Below are 23,196 nucleotides of genomic sequence, written 5' to 3'. Positions count from 1 at the left end.
AGGAACACTGCCCTGTCAGGCTGTGGATGAGTGTGGTTAGGACACTGTCATCCGTGGTTCAATTTGTGTCACTTGGAAGACTACACCTCCGTCCTCTTCTGTATCATCTAGCTTTTCACTGGAAAAGGACAAGACGCTAGAAGCGGTCTCGATCCCGGTTTCTGGAAAGATAAAGTCTGGTCTGACTTGGTGAAAGGACTTTATCAACCTTTGAAAGGGTCTTCCCCTGACTGTTCAGACTCCCAACCACGTTCTCTTCTCGGACGCATCGGACGTAGGCTGGGGTGCGACATTAGGCGGTAGGGAATGCTCGGGATTATGGAACTCGAGTCAAAGGACAATGCATTTCAACTGCAAGAAGCTACTGGCAGTACGTCTGACCTGGAAAAGCTTCAGGTCTCTCCTTCAAGGCAAAGTGGTGGAGGTGAACACGGACAACACCCTGCTTTGACGTCCATCTCCAAGCAAGGAGGGACCTACTCTCTGACATGGTACGAGTTCGCAAGAGACCTCCTCTCCTGTTCAACAGGTCTAGACTTTTCACTAGTAACGAGGTTCATCCAAGGCAACTTTAATGTCATAGCAGATTGTCTCAGTAGGAAGGGACAAATAATTCCAACATATTGGACCCTCCACAAGGATGTATGCAAGAGACTTTGGGCCACCTGGGGCCAGCCAACCATAGATCTCTTCGCAACCTCGATGACCAAGAGGCTCCCAATTCTTTGCTCACCTATCCCGGACCCAGCAGTAGTTCATTTAGATGCCTTTCTACTAGATTGGTCACATCTAGATCTATATGCATTCCCTCCGTTCAAGATTGTCAACAAGGTACTACAGAAGTTCACCTCTCACGAAGGGACAAAGTTGACGCTAGTTGCTTCCCTCTGGCCCGCGAGAGAATAACTCACCGAGGTACTTCGATGGCTAGTAGACGTTCCCAGAACACTTCCCCTAAGGGTGGACCTGCTATGTCTGCCACGCGTAAAGAAGGTACTCCAAGGCCTCCACGCTCTTCGTCTGACTGCCTTCAGACTATCGAAAGACTCTCGAGAACTAGAGGTTTTTCGAAGGAGGCAACCAGAGCGATTGCTAGAGCAAGGAGAACATCCACCCTTTGAGTCTACCAATCGAAGTGGGAAATCTTCCGACTGGTGCAAGTCAGTATCCGTATCCTCGACCAGTACCTCTGTAACTCAAATAGCTGACTTCCTCTTATATCTGAGGAAAGAACGATCTCTTTCAGCTCCCACTTTCAAGGGTTACAGAAGCATGTTGGCATCAGTCTTCCGTCACAGAGGCTTAGATCTTTCCAACAATAAAGATCTACAGGACCTCCTTAAGTCTTTTGAGACCACGAAGGAGCGTCGTTTGGTTACACCTGGTTGGAATTTAGACGTGGTTCTAAGATTCCTTATGTCAGACAGGTTCGAACCGCTTCAATCAGCCTCCCTGAAAGATCTCACCTTTAAGACTCTTTTCCTGATATGCTTAACCACAGCTAAAAGAGTCAGTGAGATTCATGCCTTCAGCAAGAACATCGGATTCTCATCCGAAACGGCTACATGTTCTACAACTTGGTTTTCTAGCCAAACACGAGCTGCCTTCTCGGCCTTGACCAATATCGTTCGATATTCCAAACTTATCGTATGGTTGGAAATGAACTAGAAAGAGTATTATGTCCTGTAAGAGCTCTTAAGTTCTATTTTAAAAACCTTTACGAGGCCCGTCTGAAGATTTATGGTGTTCAGTTAAGAATCCATCTTTGCCTATGTCAGAGAATTCTTTATCCTATTTTATCAGACTGTTAATACGAGAAGCTCATTCCCTTCTGAATGAGGAAGACCAAGCTTGGCTGAAGGTAAGGACACACGAAGTTAGAGCTGTCGCAACTTCCGTGGCCTTTAAACAAAATAGATCTCTGCAAAGTATATTCGACGCAACCTATTGGAAAAGCAAATCAGTGTTCACGTCTTTTATCTTAAGAATGTCCAGTCTCTTTACGAGAACTGCTACACTCTGGGACCATTCGTAGCAACGAGTGCAGTAGTGGTGGGGGCTCCACCACTACAATTTCCTAATTCCAGAACCTTTTTAATCTTTCTCTTGAAATATTTTTGGGTTGTCCGGAAGGCTAAGAAGCCTTTCGCATCCTACTTGATTTGGCGGGTGGTCAAAATCATTTCTTGAGAAGCGCCTAGATTAGAGGTTTTGATGAGGACCTTTAGTATGGGTTGCAACCCTTCATACTTCAGCTCCTAGGAGTCGCTCAGCATCCTATGAGGATTGCGAGGCTCAGTAAGGAAGACGTACTTAAAAAGGCAGAGTAATTGTTCAAGTCGTCTTCCTTACCAGGTACTTATTTATTTTATGCTTGTTATTTTGAATAACTGCTAAAATGAAATACGGAATACTTAGCTCATAATGTCAACCTGTAATGCTGGTCTCTACCCACCCCCCTGGGTGTGAATCAGCTATATGATCATCGGGTAAGTTTAATATTGAAAAATGTTATTTTCCTTAGTAAAATAAATTTTTGAATATACTTACCCGATGATCATAAATTAAAGGACCCACCCTTCCTCCCCAATAGAGACCCAGTGGACAGAGGAGAAAATTGGTTCTATGTTGACATCGAGTACTTGAGTACCTACTTGACAGATGGCGCTGTTGATGTACACCCCCACCTGTATAGCGATCGCTGGCGTATTCCGCCCGTAGGTTTTTTCTGTCGGGCAGCAGAGTTGACAGCTATATGATCATCGGGTAAGTATATTCAAAAATTTATTTTACTAAGGAAAATAACATTTTGATTATAAAATAAATTTTTTAATATACTTACCCGGTGATTATAAATTAAATAACCCTCCCTTCCTCCCCAATAGAGACGCAGTGGGACGAGGAGAAAATTGAGTCTTTGTTTACATGAGAGCTGGGTATCTGGTCGACAGATGGCGCTGTTGGGTACACCCGCAACCTGTGTAGCGATCGCTGGCGAGTTTTTCCGTAGAGTTGTCTGTCGAGCAACAGAGTTGCAGCTATATAATCACCGGGTAAGTATATTCAAAAATTTATTTTATAATCAAAATAACATATTGCCTCCTAGCAGGAAAACAGGGTGGAGTTATTTCCTTGAAGCTCTTTGTTCAGAACATTTAGCTTTCAAATATGTCTGACAGGTATAAGGTGTCACTCTTTGCATCAACAAGTTTCTGTCCAAGTTCTGTCCCACTAAAGAAAGAGATAACACTCCCAAAGTGCAATAAAACGGTTCAGGCAATTACCTTTAGAAAGCCACCTGACTTCAGTGTGCAACGCATTTTCAAATTCTTCATTGTTCTTTTCACATAATTGCTGAAAGAGGCAATCTTTCTGTGCACTATTTTTTTATCAAGTTGACAGCCTTGATAACATGCCCAAGTGCTTCATGCAGACGTTCTGCTAGGTTTTTGGCAACCAGGTGCTGCCGGTGAACAACACAGTGCACACAAACGACATTAGGAACAGCTTTTTTTAAGTGAGCACTGAATCCCCGATACCTTCCAATCATAACAGCAGTGCCATCTGTTGCACAAGCCACAATGTTCTTGAGTGGAATGTTGTTCCCCTCAAAATAGACCTCAAGTTTTTTGAAGATGGATTCACCTTTAGTGTCATTCGTTAATTTCAATGCGAAAAGCATTTCTTGACATATTTCATGAACATCAAGAAACCTGACAAATACCACCAAAAGAGCAAAATTATCAGGTAAAGTTGATTCGTCGAGATGAAGCGAGAATTCATTCACCTGCAGTTTTGAGACTAATTGGCTTTCAACATCAGCTGCCATCTCATCAATACGGCGTGATACTGAGGAGTTGTTTAAAGGAATAACACTAGTTACCTCTTGTGGACTCTGATTCGTGACTGTTGAAAGCACTACAGCCACAGTTGGCATGATCAGAGATTCATCGATAGTATGAGGCTTACCTGCTTTTGCAATCAAATTTGCTATCTTGTAAGAAGCCAACATCCCTCTATCTACTTTTGCCACTTTTTGGGTAAACATATGATTCACTGTCATCCTTCCTTGGAGCTCATCAAGTAATTTCTTGAAGAAATCTAGCGGCTTGTCTTTCTTGTCTTTATGTGCAGTCTCCAGATGCTTTTTCAGTTTGCTGGGACGCATACTCTCATTTGAGAGTGAGGTCATACATAGCAGGCACATATTTCACTGTCTGCAAAAATTACCTGGTACTGTATATTGAATTGAATGATGTTTAAACTAAAGTCAAGCATGATAAACAGAATATTCCAACCATAATAATGATTTATTTCAAAATATTACACATTTATATATTTTGTGGGTCCTAAATTTTCTGTGGCCCCCCCATGGCCCCCCATTTTTCAAATTTTGCCTTGTGGCCACTGAAAAATTCTCATGGCCCCCAAGGGGGCCATATGGCCCGCGTTGAGAAACACTGATCTAAAGGAATGATACAGATTAGGAATTTTATGGTCTTGTTGTTTGATGAATGACTTGAATGATGTCCTTCAATTTAGTTTACTTGTCTTATGTTGCTCGAATTCAGTTTCATTCAAGCACTCTCCTTTTTGGCCCACGGGTCTCATTGCAACCCAATCGCCACGTGACTTGATATGTCAGCGTCGTCTGACGTAAATTGATGACACCCTTTCTAAACACAGACCAGACCCTATGTTCTTTATCTTTATCAATCAAAGGATCAGTACTCCAACGAACGTGATACCCTCTGACATTCATTAGTGGTTACTTATCGGGGTCCGTTGGGCGTTTAGTGCCATCAATGCACCTCCCCCGGGTGTCTTTGCAGCATTCCTTCGACCCATTAGATGCACGTTGTATATTCTTTGACTTTACCTCCATGCCCATTTCTTTTCATCTTTCTTTTCAAACTTTTACTTCTCAGTACAACTACTGGTGTGCCCCCTCCCGTTACACTTGGGCGTAGAACGTCCTCACAGGCTCCATTACGTAGCTAGGCCTATAGCCCATATTCACAAATCCAATCCAACAAATAGAGTCAGTAACTTGGCCCAATGTTCTTAATTTTGTGGTTATTTTAGAATTGTTTTCAGCAATCAAAACATTGTAACCTTAATCCAGAAAAATTCACGTTAGCCTGATCACAATTGTTATCAGTCCAATTTTAAAAGACATTTGCCAGGCTTTCAACGTCATTACTTACATTCTCTTTCTGTCTTTTTCTAGAGCCTTGTCTCAAGTGTGATTCTCCTGTTTGACCGTTGCTTGACTATGACATCTTTCCAATCTTCGCCCAAAGGAAAAGGTAAAGACGCAATTTTGATTTCAGTTTCAAGTTGAACTACACCCTATCATAGAGTTTTTTAGCATGCATATATAGCTCTTAGTAAAATAATTTAGTAAAGTACCTTATTACGTTACTGTTGGCGTTTAGGATGAATTCTGATATTTTAAATTTTTTTAATTAGCTTCTATGGTTGGTTTTTGTCTTAGGAATTATATACCTCGTATCGTTATATGTCTGTGTGATATTAATTTCTCTGACCTGTAATTTCATACATAGTATTATTATTATTATTATTATTATTATTATTATTATTTGCTAAGCTATAACCTTAGTTGGAAAAGCATGATGTTACAGGGCCAACAAGGAAAATAGCTCAGTGAGGAAAGGAAGCAAGGACATGAATTAACAATTGAAATAGAATATTTTAAGACAGTAACATTAGAATACATATTTCATATATAAACTATAAAAACTAACAAAACAAGAGGAAGAGATAAACAGAATACTGTACCCGATTGTACCCTAAAGCAAGAGAACTAACCCAAGACAGTTGAAGACCATGTTACAGAGGCTATGGCACTACCCAAGACTAGAGAACAATGGTTTAATTTTAGAGTGTCTTCCTAGAAGAGCTGCTTACCATAACTAAAGACTCTCTTCTATCCTTACTAAGAGGAAAATAACTACTGAACAATTACATTGCAGTAGTTAACCCCATGATCGAAGAAAAACTGTTTGGTAATCTCAGTGTTGTTAGGTCCATGAGGGCAAAGGAAAATATGTAATAATAAGCCAGACTATTCGGTGTATGTGTAGGCAATTGTAAAATGAACCGTAACCAGAGAGAGAGAGAGAGAGGGATCCAGTGCAGTACTGTCTGGTCTGTCAAAGGACCCAATAACACACTAGCGGTAGTATCTCAACAGGTGGGTGGTACCCTGGCCAACGTACTACGTACTATGTGCCTATGTTTTAATGGTACTTATATGCGGTATTTTGTATATAGCCTTTGTATTGGTATGTAAAATATATGCATATATATATATATATATATATATATTATATACAGTATATATATACAGTATATATATATATATATATATATATATATATATATATATATATATATATATATATATATATATATATAGACACGCATGTATGTATATACTTTTTCAATATTAAACTTACCCGATGATCATATAGCTGTCAGCTCTGCTGCCCGACAGAAAAACCTACGGGCGGAATACGCCAGCGATCGCTATACAGGTGGGGGTGTACATCAACAGCGCCATCTGTCAAGTAGGTACTCAAGTACTCGATGTCAACACAGAACCAAATTTTCTCTCTGTCGTGCCACTGGCAAGACCTACTAAATACGCTGTTACTAACTGGATTTGTTTTCCAACTATTTGGTGAAGTACACTTTTCCAGTTTTGAGCTTTCGCTATGCAGGGGTTTTATCTTCATTTCAAAACTTGAACTCGTTTTGGATAGATTTAATTATGGTGACAAAGAGAGTATGGACTCTCTTTCACTTTTAAATGGCCGACCCTTCCCTTAGATGGAAGTGTGTTTAGGTTTTTAGTAATTTTGCTTAACACGTTATAGATCTATATTTTATATCTCTCCGCCTTTATTAGGCCTCTTCGATTAACTTTCCTTTTATTATAACATATAAAAATAAATTTTTATGTTTTGTTTATGTGCGACCTTTCCTGATTGTAGGCGGTCCTAACTTGGAACCGAAGTTAATCAACGTTGAGCCCGTTATATCGTATTTAACCTTTAAAGAATTTATAACTTTTTAAATTTTATGTTTTATGAAAGAATTTCTTTGATAGTCTCGTACTGTTTTCAAAGATGAACTAACGTTTAGTTTTTTAGTCTACGCAGTTGTTGACGTTCAGGACGTTCAACATGCGCTCTATCGTTACGATAGAGAGAGAGTGTATCACGGTTTCACTTTGCAGTAAGAGTTAACCGATTCTAGCGTTTCGTTCATTCTTTCTTAGCTTAAATGGTTTAAATTCTAAATTAAAGGAACTTTTTATTTGGAAAACCGTTCAGTTTTTTTTCTTTAGCATATTTCATGTTTTGACGATATATAATTGGGCTCTTCTCTCAGGTGCGAAATCTAGAGAGAAAGAGAGAGATAGAGACGGAGGGAGAGAGAGAAAAAAAAAAAAAAAGTTTCGTTCAAGCGGGTAACGTTGTTCTCGTTTTACTCTCCTCCCTAGTCGCTGTAGGGGAAGAAGGTAAAACGTTTCTAGGGTTTTATTCTTGTTCCCAGGCTATGTGCGGTGAGAGATTGTAAACGTAGTTTATTTGAAATAGTGTTTAGTCTCTTTCCCAGCCACTGAATTCTTTATCTTTATATATGTTTTCTGTTGCTTTATACGACTGTTTTCGCAATTACTACCTTTTAATGAAGGGTAGGATTGCGTGTTTCAGGTAGAAATCAGTAAAAGTTTCGATTTCAGTGAAATAAGTGCTAACAGAAAATCAAAGTGATAAAGTGATATGCGCAAAGTGGTACAGTGTTGCGTCCGAGGGTTCGTCTGTTCGTGCCTGTCGTTCACCTAGTCCGGGACCTCTTGCAAGCTCCCAAGCCCAGGGGAGAAGTAATGTCGAACGACTTATGGGTTCGACAGGCCTTGATCAACGAACAGACGTTTCCCTCCGTGGTTTCGGGCGTATCTACCCAAGACGAGAGAGCCCATTTACTTCTCGTCTGCGGAAGAGGTTTCTCGTAAGAAACCTTGGACCAAGGTCTCGCAGCTTATTAAGTGCAAGTCGGTCCCTTCCGCGCAAGTCCAACGGCCCAGGTGTAGCCACTGGGTCAGTTCGGACTCGCTGCAGTCTTCCGATGACTGCACACCTCCTAAGAGAGGTAAAGCGGTACCGCAACAGGCAGTAACTCCGTCTGTTGCCGCACCCGCTGTTTTAGACCCTCAGTCACAACGGACAGTAGCTCCGTCTGTTGCCGCTTTTGTAGACCCTAAGTGGTCTTTACTGCAGTCTATGCAGACTCAGTTAGCTGCGGTTATGCAGGAGTTTCGTGCGGAGAAGGTTGACACTGCTCCCGTTAGCCTACAACCTGCCACGGTTGTGCGCCCAGCTCACGCTGAGGCTGCCTGCTCCCACACTCCGGCTGCGGAGAGGTTGGCGCTGCACCCGTTAGCCTACAACCTGCCACGGTTCTGCGCCCAGCAGACGGTGAGGCTACCTGCTCCCACACTCCGGCTGTGAGAGCTCCTCCACCCATGCGCAGTCGACCCTGCCAGACGCATGCTGACTCCCACAGACGCACGGAGCACTCCGTTGCCGTGCGTAAGCTACCACAACAACAGGAGGGTGGAGTTAAGCTGCCGTGTTTTGACACGGTGCGTCAGCCTCCGCAACCCACTGTGGTTACCGCCACTCGCCCGCAGCAGACTAGTCAGTCAGGAGTTGAGGCTTCCCCACACAGCTTTGGTTGTTGCCAGCTCACAGACTGTCAAGCAGTTACATGACGTTGCCTTCTGGTCTGCTACTAATGCACCAGTGCTGTATGTCCTCACGCACCTGTTGTGGTTGACAGTTCAGTTTTTTGACAGTTCACAGACTGTCAGGCAGTTTCATAACGTTGCCTTCTGGTCTGCTGCTAATGCACCAGTGCTGTATGTCCTCACGCACCTGTTGTGGTTGACAGTTCAGTTTTTGTCAGTTCACAGACTGTCAAGCAGTTACATAACGTTGCCTTCTGGTCTGCTGCTTATGCACCAGTGAGACCCTCACTGAGATAACCTAGCTTTTCTCGGACAAGGTTCCTGTAGATGAGAAAGTGCTGTTCTCCCTCCTACTGATATTCCTTTGAGGACTCTGTCATTTGGAGAGGAGCCTTAAGCTGCTTAGCCTCCTATGGACCTTAATTAAAGCATAACAAGGCTTCCAGGGATGGTAAATGGTTCCGCTTCAGTCGCTAACCCCGTCTGTTGCCACACCTGCTCCCGTAGACCCTATTGGGCTTTGCTGCAAGACATGCAGTCCAAGCTTGTGTCCTTGATAGAGGACTTTTTACGGAGAAGAACCTTCTGGCCAACAACCTTCCTACCGGTTGGTTGTGCGCCCTGTTGACGCTGAGGTATCCTACTCGCGTCCGCCAGTTGAGGTGGTTCCTCCACCGATACGACCCAGTGTGGGTTGCCAGTCGCACGTTGACGTTAAGCGACGCTCGGAGGTGGTTGTTGACGTTCAGTGTGTCACTAGGAAGACGTTCAACAACCAGCAGAGGTGACTTGTTGTGACGCAGTGCGTCAACCTCAGCAACCCGGTAGGGTGTTGACTGCACAACCCAGACAGTCTAGACAGTTTCGGGTTTACGCTGTACTTCCTCGCGTCCCCATGGTTGACAGTTCACAGACTGTGCAGCAGTACCATGATATTGCGTCCGGCTCCGTCACGCATCCACCAGTGCGACCGGATTCAGCGAGTCAGACGTTGCCCACTCCGTTGCCGTTTCCTCATCAGTTTCGGATGAGGAACCCTCTGATGAGGACGTTGCTGAACAAGACGATCAACCCCTAGCCCTGCTATCCATCCAGAAGATGCTGAAGAAGGAACGCTGCCCTGTCAGGCTGTGGATGAGTCTGGTAAGGACACTGTCATCCGTGGTTCAATTTGTGTCACTTGGAAGACTACACCTCCGTCCTCTTCTGTATCATCTAGCTTTTCACTGGAAAAGGACAAGACGCTAGAAGCGGTCTCGATCCCGGTTTCTGGAAAGATAAAGTCTGGTCTGACTTGGTGAAAGGACTTTATCAACCTTAGAGAGGGTCTTCCCCTGACTGTTCAGACTCCCAACCACGTTCTCTTCTCGAACGCATCGGACGTCGACTGGGGTGCGACATTAGGCGGTAGGGAATGCTCGGGATTATGGAACTCGAGTCAAAGGACAATGCATTTCACTGCAAGAAGCTACTGGCAGTACGTCTGACCTGGAAAAGCTTCAGGTCTCTCCTTCAAGGCAAAGTGGTGGAGGTGAACTCGGACAACACCCGGCTTTGACGTACATCTCCAAGCAAGGAGGGACCTACTCTCTGACATGGTACGAGATCGCAAGGGACCTCCTCACCTGGTCAACAGGTCTAGACTTTTCACTAGTAACGAGGTTTATCCAAGGCAACTTGAATGTCATGACAGATTGTCTCAGTAGGAAGGGACAAATAATTCCAACATATTGGACCCTCCACAAGGATGTATGCAAGAGACTTTGGGCCACCTGGGGCCAGCCAACCATAGATCTCTTCGCAACCTCGATGACCAAGAGGCTCCCAATAGTTTGCTCACCTATCCTGGACCCAGCAGTAGTTCATATAGATGCCTTTCTACTAGATTGGTCACATCTAGATCTATATGTATTCCCTCCTTTCAAGATTGTCAACAAGGTACTGCAGAAGTTCGCCTCTCACGAAGGGACAAGGTTGACGCTAGTTGCTTCCCTCTGGCCCGCGAGAGAATAACTCACCGAGGTACTTCGATGGCTAGTAGACGTTCCCAGAACACTTCCCCTAAGGGTGGACCTTCTACGTCAGCCACGCGTAAAGAAGGTACACCAAGGCCTCCACGCTCTTCGTCTGACTGCCTTCAGACTATCGAAAGACTCTCGAGAGCTAGAGGCTTTTCGAAGGAGGCAACCAGAGCGTTTGCTAGAGCAAGGAGTACATCCACCCTTAGAATCTACCAATCGAAGTGGGAAATCTTCCGAAACTGGTGCAAGTCAGTATCCGTATCCTCGACCAGTACCTCTGTAACTCAAATAGCTGACTTTCTCTTATATCTGAGGAAAGAACGATCTCTTTCAGCTCCCACTTTCAAGGGTTACAGAAGCATGTTGGCATCAGTCTTCCGTCACAGAGGCTTAGATCTTTCCAACAATAAAGATCTACAAGACCTCCTTAAGTCTTTTGAGACCACGAAGGAGCGTCGGTTGGTTACACCTGGTTGGAATTTAGACGTGGTACTAAGATTCCTTATGTCAGACAGGTTCGAACCGCTTCAATCAGCCTCCCTGAAAGATCTCACCTTTAAGCCTCTTTTCCTGATATGCTTAACCACAGCTAAAAGAGTCAGTGAGATTCATGCCTTCAGCAAGAACATCGGATTCTCATCCGGAACGGCTACATGTTCTACAACTTGGTTTTCTAGCCAAACACGAGCTGCCTTCTCGGCCTTGACCAATATCGTTCGATATTCCAAACTTATCGTATGGTTGGAAATGAACTAGAAAGAGTATTATGTCCTGTAAGAGCTCTTAAGTTCTATTTAAAATCCTTTACGAGGCCCGTCTGAAGCTTTATGGTGTTCAGTTAAGAATCCATCTTTGCCTATGTCAGAGAATTCTTTATCCTATTTTATCAGACTGTTAATACGAGAAGCTCATTCCCATCTGAATGAGGAAGACCAAGCTTGGCTGAAGGTAAGGACACACGAAGTTAGAGCTGTCGCAACTTCCGTGGCCTTTAAACAAAATAGATCTCTGCAAAGTATATTCGACGCAACCTATTGGAAAAGCAAATCAGTGTTCACGTCTTTTATCTTAAGAATGTCCAGTCTCTTTACGAGAACTGCTACACTCTGGGACCATTCGTAGCAACGAGTGCAGTAGTGGTGAGGGCTCCACCACTACAATTCCCTAATTCCATAACCTTTTTAATCTTTCTCTTGAAATGTTTTATTATTGTTTTTGGGTTGTCCGGAAGGCTAAGAAGCCTTTCGCATCCTACTTGATTTGGCGGGTGGTCAAAGTCATTTCTTGAGAAGCGCCTAGATTAGAGGTTTTGATGAGGACCTTTAGTATGGGTTGCAACCCTTCATACTTCAGCTCCTAGGAGTCGCTCAGCATCCTATGAGGATCGCGAGGCTCAGTAAGGAAGACGTACTTAAAAAGGCAGAGTAATTGTTCAAGTCGACTTCCTTACCAGGTACTTATTTATTTTATGTTTGTTATTTTGGATAACTGCTAAAATGAAATACGGAATACTTAGCTCATAATAATGTCAACATGTAATGCTGGTCTCTACCCACCCCCCTGGGTGTGAATCAGCTATATGATCATCGGGTAAGTTTAATATTGAAAAATGTTATTTTCATTAGTAAAATAAATTTTTGAATATACTTACCCGATGATCATAAATTAAAGGACCCACCCATCCTCCCCAATAGAGACCCAGTGGACAGAGGAGAAAATTGGTTCTGTGTTGACATCGAGTACTTGAGTACCTACTTGACAGATGGCGCTGTTGATGTACACCCCCACCTGTATAGCGATCGCTGGCGTATTCCGCCCGTAGGTTTTTCTGTCGGGCAGCAGAGCTGACAGCTATATGATCATCGGGTAAGTATATTCAAAAATTTATTTTACTAATGAAAATAACATTTTATATATGCATAAATTTATGTATATGTATACTTACACGTGTGGGCAGGAATATTTAGGGTGTTCACATCTATGTACGAGAGGATGTTTACATGCATATGTTTGTAGGTATATGTTTGCATAAGTTTCTGGGCATACATTAATTTGGAAAATTATTTGAGATAAGACGCATTTTTTTAATTGAATTTATTCAATATTCAACATGACATGGATCTTGGATTCTAACAACTTTACGCAACGTAATGTATCTTCCAGGTTTACGGGGATTTAAGAAAATACGTTTTGCCATTTATGAATGTTCTTTTAATGAACTTTAAAGGATATTGTGAAAGACCATCATGATAAAGATTTTAATATTTTTAATAGACATTCAACTTATATTCTTACTGTAGAGACATAGCAAAGTATTGCTCCTCCACCTTAAGGTGCTCAAAAATAAATTTTGAACTTTTTTTTCTGTTTTGCAAATATTTAGAGTAAACTGGGTAAGAGAAAAAAATGTTCAAAAACGTATGAGTTTGGATTTGAAAAAAAAAAAAAAAAAATCTTTTGATAATTTTCGTAGTCTGTCAACCACCAGAAGAAAACATTGCGACTCCCCTAAGCGAATTAAATATCATATATTTTTCATTGCTCTTCTCTAATTTTTCTTGAATTGTAAAAGGACCAGTAGGCCTCATTTAAGTGAATCAAATAATGGTTAATGTAACACTTAAAAGTACACAATTTCACATGTTATGAAAGACAATTGGCGAATGTTACCAAATATGCTCTCTCTCTCTCTCTCCCTCTCTCTCTCTCTCTCTCTCTCTCTCTCTCTCTCTCTCTCTCTCTCTCTCTCTCTCTCTCTCAAATATCGAAGTAGAAGCGATCACGTTCCGTCTTGGATGTAGATACAGAATCTATTTACATTGCAATAGAGGCTCAGAGTTTGATGTCGATCTTTATTGTCTTATGTTTCCGTAGTCTGAATCAAGATGTTATTTGAATAATGGTTTCCTACGGGAATGATATTTACTTAATCCTATTTGTTTATCTGTAAGTTTATGCAAATGTTGAGTTTGAGATGAAAGATACTTATGCTTTGATCAAAATTTCGTCTGACATTTTATCGGTATCCGAGTTTATTTTTTTTAGGATTTTAACGTTTTGAAGAAGCGTGGTTATGATAAATAAAAAATCAAATTTATATTTATCCCATTTTTATTTATAAATAACTTTTTGTCGTTTAGATTTAGTAAATATTGTTTTTTCCCTCCCGAATGTATTCGGGCCAGCTTTGTAAGAGTCAAGACTGACAAATCATTGGGCTGGTTAATCTCTTTCTTCCCGTTAATAACAGATATCCTAAAGTGCAGTATTAGATATCATGGATTAGAGATTGAGAAGAATAAGAATTCAGGTACAGATTATCTTGTTTATTTTAGTGTTTGGTGGAAGCTAGGTGTAATGATGATTGCTCTAAGCCTCTAAGGCCTCTCGAATTAAACTTTGTCAGCAAAACCATTGCCGTCTCCTATATATACCTGTTATAGATACTACACATTATGGGGATATTGCGAAACATTCAAATTTAAGGATAATTGTATGTTGGAATTTAAAAAAGCTGTTATATTTTGTAGTATCTTACCAAAATCTTGCCTTGTTAGACATATCAGTGAATGATGTTTTGATAGAGATTCTGATGAGGAATTGTGGAGAAAATCTTGGCAAGACGCTCTTGCCCTAGATAACAGCCATCATAACTTTAGCTTACCTATCATAGATTTACACACACACACATATATGTATATATATGTATATATATATATATATATATACATATATATACATACATATGTATACATACATATGTATATATATATATATATATATATATATATATATATATATATATATATATATATATATATATATATTTATATACTGTATATATATATATATATATATATATATATATATATATATATATATATATATAAAACGGATTTTGAGCGAAGCAAAAAATCTATTTTTGGGTGAGATAGCCATGGCGTCCTGATGGAAGGTTCCTTTTTGGTAGCTTCCTTGGGTATATAACTACTAAGATATTCCCAGAGAATTTAACCACAGGTTATCACAGAATTCTAACTTCTGGAGCGAGTATCCTAAAGGTTTCCCTTTAAGACATCGTATATCAACAGGGGACGCATGTATGAACGCGCCACATAGCTATCTACACCCCGAACAGAGTTAATGCTTCGGTGTGTAAGGGCTGAGAATAGCTGGGAGCCGTTCCATAGCTAATCTCATTCGTGGCTACTACTGATACTCGAGACGTAAACAAACGGGCGCCATTGCTCAAATGACGTCACGTCCGTCTTTATCCTGAAGCCAGTTGCTTGCCCATCACCATGATACAGTAGAACAGGGTGGGATCTAAAACTGGACGAAGTAGCAGGGAGGGTCCATCAGGACGCCATGGCTATCTAACCCAAAAATAGATTTTTTGCTTCGCTCAAAATCCGTTTTTTGGGCTCAAGCCATGGCGTCCTGATAGAAGAATACCAGAGAATCAATGTATCGTGGTAGATTTTCCCCTAATAGTAAGTGCCAAGGCATTGACAAAACAGCATAGTAATCTTTGATAAAGAACCATAGGGAAGAAGCATCCTGCCCCCCTTGGCAGTGAAGTTCCCATGGGCCATGCCGACGTCAAAGTGGTATTGAAGGGCTATTCATCCTGATAGAAGAACTTGAAGGACTTGGAGATGAAGCCGAATGTTTGGTATTTGTATAGGAACATTCTGAAAATTAGACCAGTGGTGGTTGGGCACTGTGTATTAAGAAGGATGATTCATCTCCAGGGTATTAAAAGTAAGTATTCGTGTTGGAACATTACATAATCAGAGTGAATATAAATTAAGAGTTAGTATCTTAATTTCTTCATAACCATAAGGAAAGGGGGATAATAAAACTATGACAGGCATGTACTTCATAGTAAGTTGGAGCTGATTGAGACGCACAGGTAATAAAATAGAAATTTTATTTCACAAATGCAGAAATTAAATAATTTACAGCAATAAGTAAAGTTCATTTACAGTAATTATAATGTACATAGTAATAAAGACTTGCTCTTGAATCTGAAAAGGAATTTCAAGTTTATTAGTAGGCACTCGTTCTCGAGGAACGCAAGTCTTTGATAAAACACATCATGCTCAGGGCATGCGGCACTTGTGTGACAACTATGACATTTCACCTGGGATAAGAACAGTTATAAAAGCACTAAGTGTTTTCGACATCACTATGTATCGCTCGAGGGTCAACATAGGCACCCGAAGAGTTAGAGTCCCAAGTAACTCACTGTTCTACGCAGAGTTAGGTGCAGGTTTCATAACACTACCTGCGGCTACCACAAAATGTTTGACTTCGTGCACTTGTTTCGCATAATGTTTAAAGAAAACTCGCGAGGACTTCCAACCCGTGAAGTTTTTAAGGCTTTCAAAGTCCATACTCTGAAAGAAATTCAGAGATGATGCAACTTTTCTAGGATCATGACCAGCGGGTGTACTGTTAGGATCCGCTCTGCGAATGAAGTAGGTGATTTTCGCTCTTAATTGTTTCAGTGACAGGTCGCTGCCCGATGTTTCTCCTTTGAAGAGTTGGCCTCCACCAAAGTTTGAAGTTCTGCAAAGATAGACCTTGAGGCTCTCTACTGGACATAGAGAGGCATCCTCCTTCAGGGGGCATATTCTCCAGGGGCCCCATCTTTTGGTGGGTAATTCATTTTTGGCGAGAAACGTCGGATCAGGGGAGAGGGTAACTTCTCCTGTATCGGTAAACAGGATGTGTCCGTCTTCCCTTGATAATGCCACTATTTCGCTGACTCGAGCTCCTGAAGCGAGAGCAAAGAGAAATATAACTTTCTGAGTCAGATCCTTGAGAGGGCATGAATCATTGTCCAAGTTGGAGGCGAAATGGAGCACCTTGTCTAGTGACCAGGAGATCGGTTTCGGTGGGGGTGCTGGGCGTAGGCGAGCACATGCTTTCGGTAGTTTGTTGAAGATGTCGCTGGACAGATCAATTTGGAAAGCATATAGAATTGGTCTGGTCAAGGCCGATTTGCAGGTTGAAATCGTATTGGCTGCTAATCCCTGTCCATGAAGGTGAATAAAGAAGGACATGCAGAAATCAATCGTGATTTCTTTAGGATTTTTTGTCTTGACGAAGGAGACCCATTTCCTCCAGGATGATTCATATTGCCGTCTTGTGGATTCGGTCTTGTATTCCTCTAGGAAGTCCAGACTTTTCTTCGAGATCCCAAACCTCTTCTTTGCGGCTAGGGAGAGAAAATCATGAGATGAAGGTCCTTGATTTTCGATGATGAAGCGAAGACAGTCGACTTCTGTACTTGTTGAGAGAGAACTGGGCCCGGGAGAGGGATCAGCTTGGGCTGCAGCTCCAGGACCAGGGGGTACCAGTTGCTCCGAGGCCACTTGGGAGCCACTAGGGCCGCTGTCCCTTTGAAGGTTCTCAGTTTGGAGAGGACTTTCAACAGAAGGTTGGTGGGGGGGAACAGGTAGATCTTGGACCATCTGTTCCAGTCCAGTGACATGGCATCCACTGCTTCTGCTTTGGGGTCCTCGTACGGGGCCACATACCGAGGAAGTTGATTGTTGTCGCTCGTTGCAAAGAGATCTATCTGAAGTTCTGGGACTTGGTGAGAGATGAAGGAGAACGATCTTGCGTCTAGAGACCATTCCGACTCTATCGGGTTTGTCCGAGATAGAGCATCCGCTGTCACGTTGCGGAATCCTTGTAGGTGAACTGCAGACAGGTGCCACTTCTTCTTCTCTGCCAGACGGAAGATTGGGAGAAGCACCTGATTTATCTGGGGCGATCTTGAGCCTTGGCGATTGAAACAACGAACTACCACCGAGTTGTCTAAGGTTAGACGAATGTGGATCGAGGGCGGCGGGGATAACTTCTTCAGGGTTAGAAGGACCGCCATGGCCTCCAAGATGTTTATATGGAACGTCTTGAACAGGGGAGACCAGGTGCCTTGAGCCTGTTTTTGGTGGGAGTGACCTCCCCAACCCTCCAGCGAAGCGTCCGTGTGGATGTTGAGTGATGGAGGAGGGTGTTGGAGAGGAATGGACCTTTTCAGGGCCTTTGCTTCTGACCACGGCTTTAGGAGAAGTCGCAGTCTGTTTGGAAGCCGTCTCTTGAGGTCTCTTCGAGCGATGGATGCCGAACGTCTCCAGACTCCCGCGGCATCCTTTAGCTGTGCGCGAAGCACTGGGTTTGTCACTGAGGCGAACTGTAGAGAGCCTAGAACTCGTTCCTGCTGGCGTCTTGAAATGCGTTTGGATTTCAGCAGTCGCTTGACAGACCCTGCTATTTCCTTCCTTTTCTTCTGGGGGATGGAAAGGCGGTGTGACTGAAGGTTCCATTGGATTCCCAACCACTGGAACTTCTGAGCTGGAGAGAGGCGAGATTTTTTCTCGTTGATCTTGAATCCCAGGTGTTCTAGGTACTGGGTGACTTTGTTGCAAGATTTTACACAATCTTCGGGCGATGGAGCCCAGACTAGCCAGTCGTCGAGGTAGGCCATCACCTGGACGTTTCGGAGGCGGAGCTGTTGTACTATGGCATCCGCCAGCTTTGTGAAGATCCGAGGGGCCACGTTGAGGCCGAAGGGCATGGCCCGGAAGGCGTAGCTTTTCCTTTGGAGTCGAAATCCTAGGTAGGAGGAAGCGTGATGGTTCATTGGAACGTGCCAGTAGGCATCCGCCAGGTCTATGGAGACCGTGTAGGAACCTCGAGGCAGAAGGGTCCTTATCTGTTGAAGAGTCAGCATCTTGAACTTGTCGTTCGCTATGAACTTGTTGAGGGGGGATAAGTCCAGAATGACTCTGAGTTTGTCGGAGTCTTTCTTGGGGACACAAAACAGTCTCCCTTGGAACCTGGTGGACTTTACCTTCCTTATCACCTTCTTGTTCAAGAGATCTAGGACATATTCTTCCAGAAGGGGGGTTGATTGTTGGAAGAATTGCTGGAAGATTGGGGGTGGTTGAGTCCAACTCCAGCCTAGACCCTTCTTGACGATGCTGTGTGCCCAGGGATCGAAGGTCCAACGATCCTGGAATTGGCGGAGTCTTCCTCCCACCGGAAGCACTTCATTGCTTCTGGTGTCCCGAGGGCTTGCTGCCTCGGCCGCTAGCTCCCTTTCCTCCTCTGCCTCTGGAGGGACGGCGAGATGCGTCTCTGCTTGCACCTCTGTTTGAGCCTCTACCTTTGGGACGAAAGGTAGTTGTCTGTTGCTCGAAAGCAGGGGTGAAGACCGGTGACTGTGACAACACCGGTTGGGTGACCAATTGAAAGGTCTGTTGTGGCTGGGCTGCCACTTGGGAGGTAGCGGGTCCCGGAAACTGACGTCTTTGTTGACGTTGCTGGGGTTTCTGTTTTTGGGATTTCCTCTTAGGTTGAGGTCCGTCGTCCTGAGAGGGTTTCCTTTTCCTAGACATGCCCCACTTGTGGAGAATGTTCCTATTCTCCGTGGCGGCTTTGTCGGTGATTTCCTTCACGAGGTCAGAATGAAAGAGGTGTTTACCCCAGATGTTGGAGGGAATCAGCCTCCGGGGTTCGTGTTTCACAGTGGCACCTGCAAACACGAATTCACGACAGGCTCTCCGAGCCTTCATGAAGTGGTACAAGTCCTTCATCACGGTCGTCATGTGGGATTTGGAGAGTACCATGTAGTGGTCTGGTACTCTGGTGTCACAGGCCATAATTTCAAGTTGGACTTGATGAGATAAGGATGCTGCGAGCCTCTCCTTCGTATCTTGTTCCCGACGAAGGAGGTGATCGTTGAGCTTAGGGAGGTCTTCATTAAACTGACGTCCGGCGACGTCAGGATCTAGCTTTCCCACGACGAAAGTATGCTGGATATCCTTCCAGTGTCGAGCGTCAGGGGGAGTTACTATGGAGAAGGGTCTGCACTCCTCCAGTGCAGGGCAGGCTTTCCCCTCTTCCACAGCCTTAAGGCACGCAGTGAAGGCCTTTTCCAGGAATGGAAGAACCGCACTTTCATGTGCGACATAAGTAGGGTGCTTCTTGCTCAGGGCCGGAAGCTTAGAGCAGGTAAAGCCCCTACTCTTGAATGTGGTGGCTAGCATAGCCTGGGCCTTCGCGAGATCGAACACTATCTCTTCCTTCGGTTCGGTCTCTTCCTTAGAGGCAGGTTCAGAACGCAGACGGACGTAACAGTCCGGGTAGGCCTCAAAGTTTGGGAAGAACTCCACGTCTTCCAAAGGGACCGTGCCGATCTTATCGCTGATGAAGATCCTGCCGGTCGCGATAACCATATGCTCAGCATACCTCCACGGGTTGGCATGTGAGCAAGCGGGGAGATCCTTAACCGAAATCTTCTTCAGTTCTCTGGATCCCATCATGGACCTGATGAACTCCTGATTCTCCTTTAACCTGTCGTCCATGACGGCTCTAATCAACCGGATCATTTCTTGAGTGGAAGAAGAGGGATCCGGGGTCGCGGAGGTAGACGGAATAGACACTTCCGTCGGTGTAGGAGTAGGAGCGGGGATGGAAGGAGGAGCGACCTCTTGCTCCGACTCGGCGTATTCCACCTTGTCTTCGTCATCTTCGGCTCCTTGAGTCATAAGAGTCTTCTCCGTGTCTTCCGAGACATCCGACATCTGTTCGTCATCTTCGGAATCCAGGCGGCACTCGTGCATGGACTGAGCCATGACAACATCAGGTTCCACTGTAATTTGGACAGTGGGAATCACGTCTTTGGGTACCACTGAATCAGGGGAGGCCTTAGGGAACAGGAGTGACCTCAATTCTTCGGTGGCCAGGTACGGTCCGGTGGCATTCTTCTGGAAGCCACGCACCCACTTGCGTAGCTTTTCCCGAGAAATGTCTCTGACCTCCGCTGAGGGAGGGTTATGGAAGGCGTCAACTAGGTGAGCCTGGCAGACCGTACAGTTCAGTGGATTCCAAAACTTCAGATCCCCTTTCTTGTCAGCACAAGGGGCGTGAGTCCTGCAAGCCGTATGCCCGTAGAACTGCGGGCGTTTCACAGCGCAGAAGTCGAAGTCACACTTCATCTGCTCCTCCTGTGGAAGAAAGAGAAAATGAGTATGGGGGGAGTCATAAGAATGGCTCTTAAACTAAGTTAATATTAATTATTAATTTTAACTTAATGAAGGGTGTGATGCATAGAGATTGAAATAGTAAAGGAGAACATACTCCATGCATCTCGCCCGGCTGGTTACCGTAAGCTTTGTCCTTGGATAATCCGAGAGACCGAAGGCACCGGATAGTATTCCTTAAAATTCCATAGGGCAATGGAATTCCGTGGAAAAACCAAGGGTAAGATTGGGACCGAGATCATTCAGTCCCAAGCTAGGGGCTAGAGGGCCTCCTTTTAAGGTAACTGCTTCCGGCAACCAGCCGCGCTAAGATGCACGCAGCATGCTGGAATTTAGAAGAATGCAAAGAGACAGCATGATCACTAACAGAACAGTACCAAGGTATTGATCTTAAGAGTGGAAACAGGCCATCTGTTTGCGGTGTAGGGCTATCAGTATCATATGATAGCTAGTAGAAGGGGGTGCAAGTATTCTTGACGCCTCCGGGGGTTTCCGGCAAGCCTCCGGCATGCCGGAGGTCGCTCCAGCAGAGTTTCTGGCATTAGGACAGACAATATTTAAGTCAAGAGTAATACCAGGGTGGCGGCCGCCGGCACAACGGCGGCACACCGGCAGGGGAGCGGCGGCTCCGGCAGTCGGAGGATGCCGGCTTGGTGACTGGGACAAGGATGGTTATAGCGGAACCAGGTTGCCGGCAGTAGATGCCGGCACTCCGGTGGCCGACCGGCGGGCGGACAACAAAGCTAGGAGGGAGGAGGAGAGCCACCGGTAGGAGCCGGCGGCAGTCGGCAGTCCCCCGGCACACGGGGGGCTGGCGGCATAAGGGTAGGGAGAGTCACCAAGGTAGGAGGCGGGTATCGCCGACAGTGGAGGCGGCAAGGGACCGGCACCCGGATAGTGAGAGAGACAGGGGGGAGGGATGCAAGAAGTCCAGTCATGGACTCCGGACATCCCCCCCCTGAGAGGGTGTACCCATGATAGAGGCAGGCTCTATCATCCAGGAGCAGGGGTCACAGAGGACCGGGAGCTAGGTAGCCCAAGGGAGGGCTAGGGGACACCTAAAGAGGGGAGACCCCCATATGCAGAACACATCCAGTGACTAACCCCATAGGACACTATGAAGGGTATATGTACCAGAGCGGACTGCACATGGAAGCTCGGGTAGCCCTACCACTCCACCCTAAGGAGGAGTTGTAGGACAGGGGACAGATGGGTATAGACTAACCTAAGTATAGGCTAGGCTATACAAGAGATAGGTGGGGAGGGGAGAAGAGAGAAGTCTTCCAAGGAAGGGTTTCTGTACCAGAGCGGCCACTAGGGAAAGGGAGGACACTCCCTAACCTAAGATAATGCAGTCAGGCTGAAATGGTGCATGGGTACAGTTTCAGCAGGGGACAGAGAAACCTTCCAAATCTAACCTAGAGCAGGGCTAATAGCCCTGAACTAGGAAAGATAGAAGACATATCACTATCGCAGGATAGTCATAGACTAATCCTAGCCATAGAGGAAGGGCTAGCCTAACCTCACTCTCGGACACAACCCTAAGGGGGGTTCATTCCCATAGGGAGGACTGAGAGGCGATAAATACTCCATTAGACACTTGATCCCTCTACTATGAAAGGGAATCAAGGCTAATTAGAGGGAATGCCAAGGCAGGGGATGAAGGAAGCATATAGGGGTCCTACAAGTAGGTTAGGTTAGAAAGGGACACTAACTAACCTATCCCCTATATGGTCCCTGAAGGCGAAAAACATTTGCATCACGGTCGAAAGTATTGTAAAATAATGCCACTATCTTCATAACTTAGCCTAGGAACACTAATAAAATCATGCATGAACACTTATGTATAGGCGCTCTGGCCTGGGGGCTATAGTAGCCGACTGGTATGAGGTCAATCGATGACCGATAAAAAGCGTCGAAACACGATATAAAAGTTCCTAGCTATGAAGACTAAATAAACTAATGCGATCGATTAGTAAATAAGGCCGGAAGCGTTGTTGTGGCTAACTAAGTAATGCATGCAAAACAACAACGACGCCATAAAATGGCGGGTCCGGTAGAGGCACAGCTCTGCCACAAAACAGCAATTATTTCGGAAAGTAATATTTACTTTACGGTCAGAGCTTAATTAAACAATACTGGAACCTTGTACTTAACTTTCCAGAAGATGGTGAGGCTGAAGGTAGCGACATAACGTAGATGCAAATCGATAAATGAAGCACAGGGAAAATCCGTCTAAGTAGGGCAAGCTACTAAACAAAGGATAAAGACGGACGTGACGTCATTTGAGCAATGGCGCCCGTTTGTTTACGTCTCGAGTATCAGTAGTAGC

General features: G+C 44.4%; 1 long non-coding RNA gene across 2 annotated transcripts in view; it reads left to right on the top strand.

Moving 5' to 3' along the window:
- The window catches only part of LOC137636846 (uncharacterized), a 205,712-nt gene that overhangs the window by 105,725 nt on the left and 76,791 nt on the right, over nt 1-23,196 (top strand). For both annotated transcript variants that reach the window (XR_011043259.1, XR_011043255.1), the window contains exon 2: nt 5,231-5,309. This is a non-coding gene — a long non-coding RNA (uncharacterized lncRNA). The remainder of the gene's footprint in view (nt 1-5,230; nt 5,310-23,196) is intronic.

The sequence above is a fragment of the Palaemon carinicauda genome, chromosome 3 (assembly GCF_036898095.1).
Source record: "Palaemon carinicauda isolate YSFRI2023 chromosome 3, ASM3689809v2, whole genome shotgun sequence".
NCBI classification, from domain to species: Eukaryota; Metazoa; Arthropoda; class Malacostraca; order Decapoda; family Palaemonidae; genus Palaemon; species Palaemon carinicauda.
Note: the sequence above shows the minus strand (reverse complement) of the source record. Positions and strands in the feature narration are given on the sequence as shown.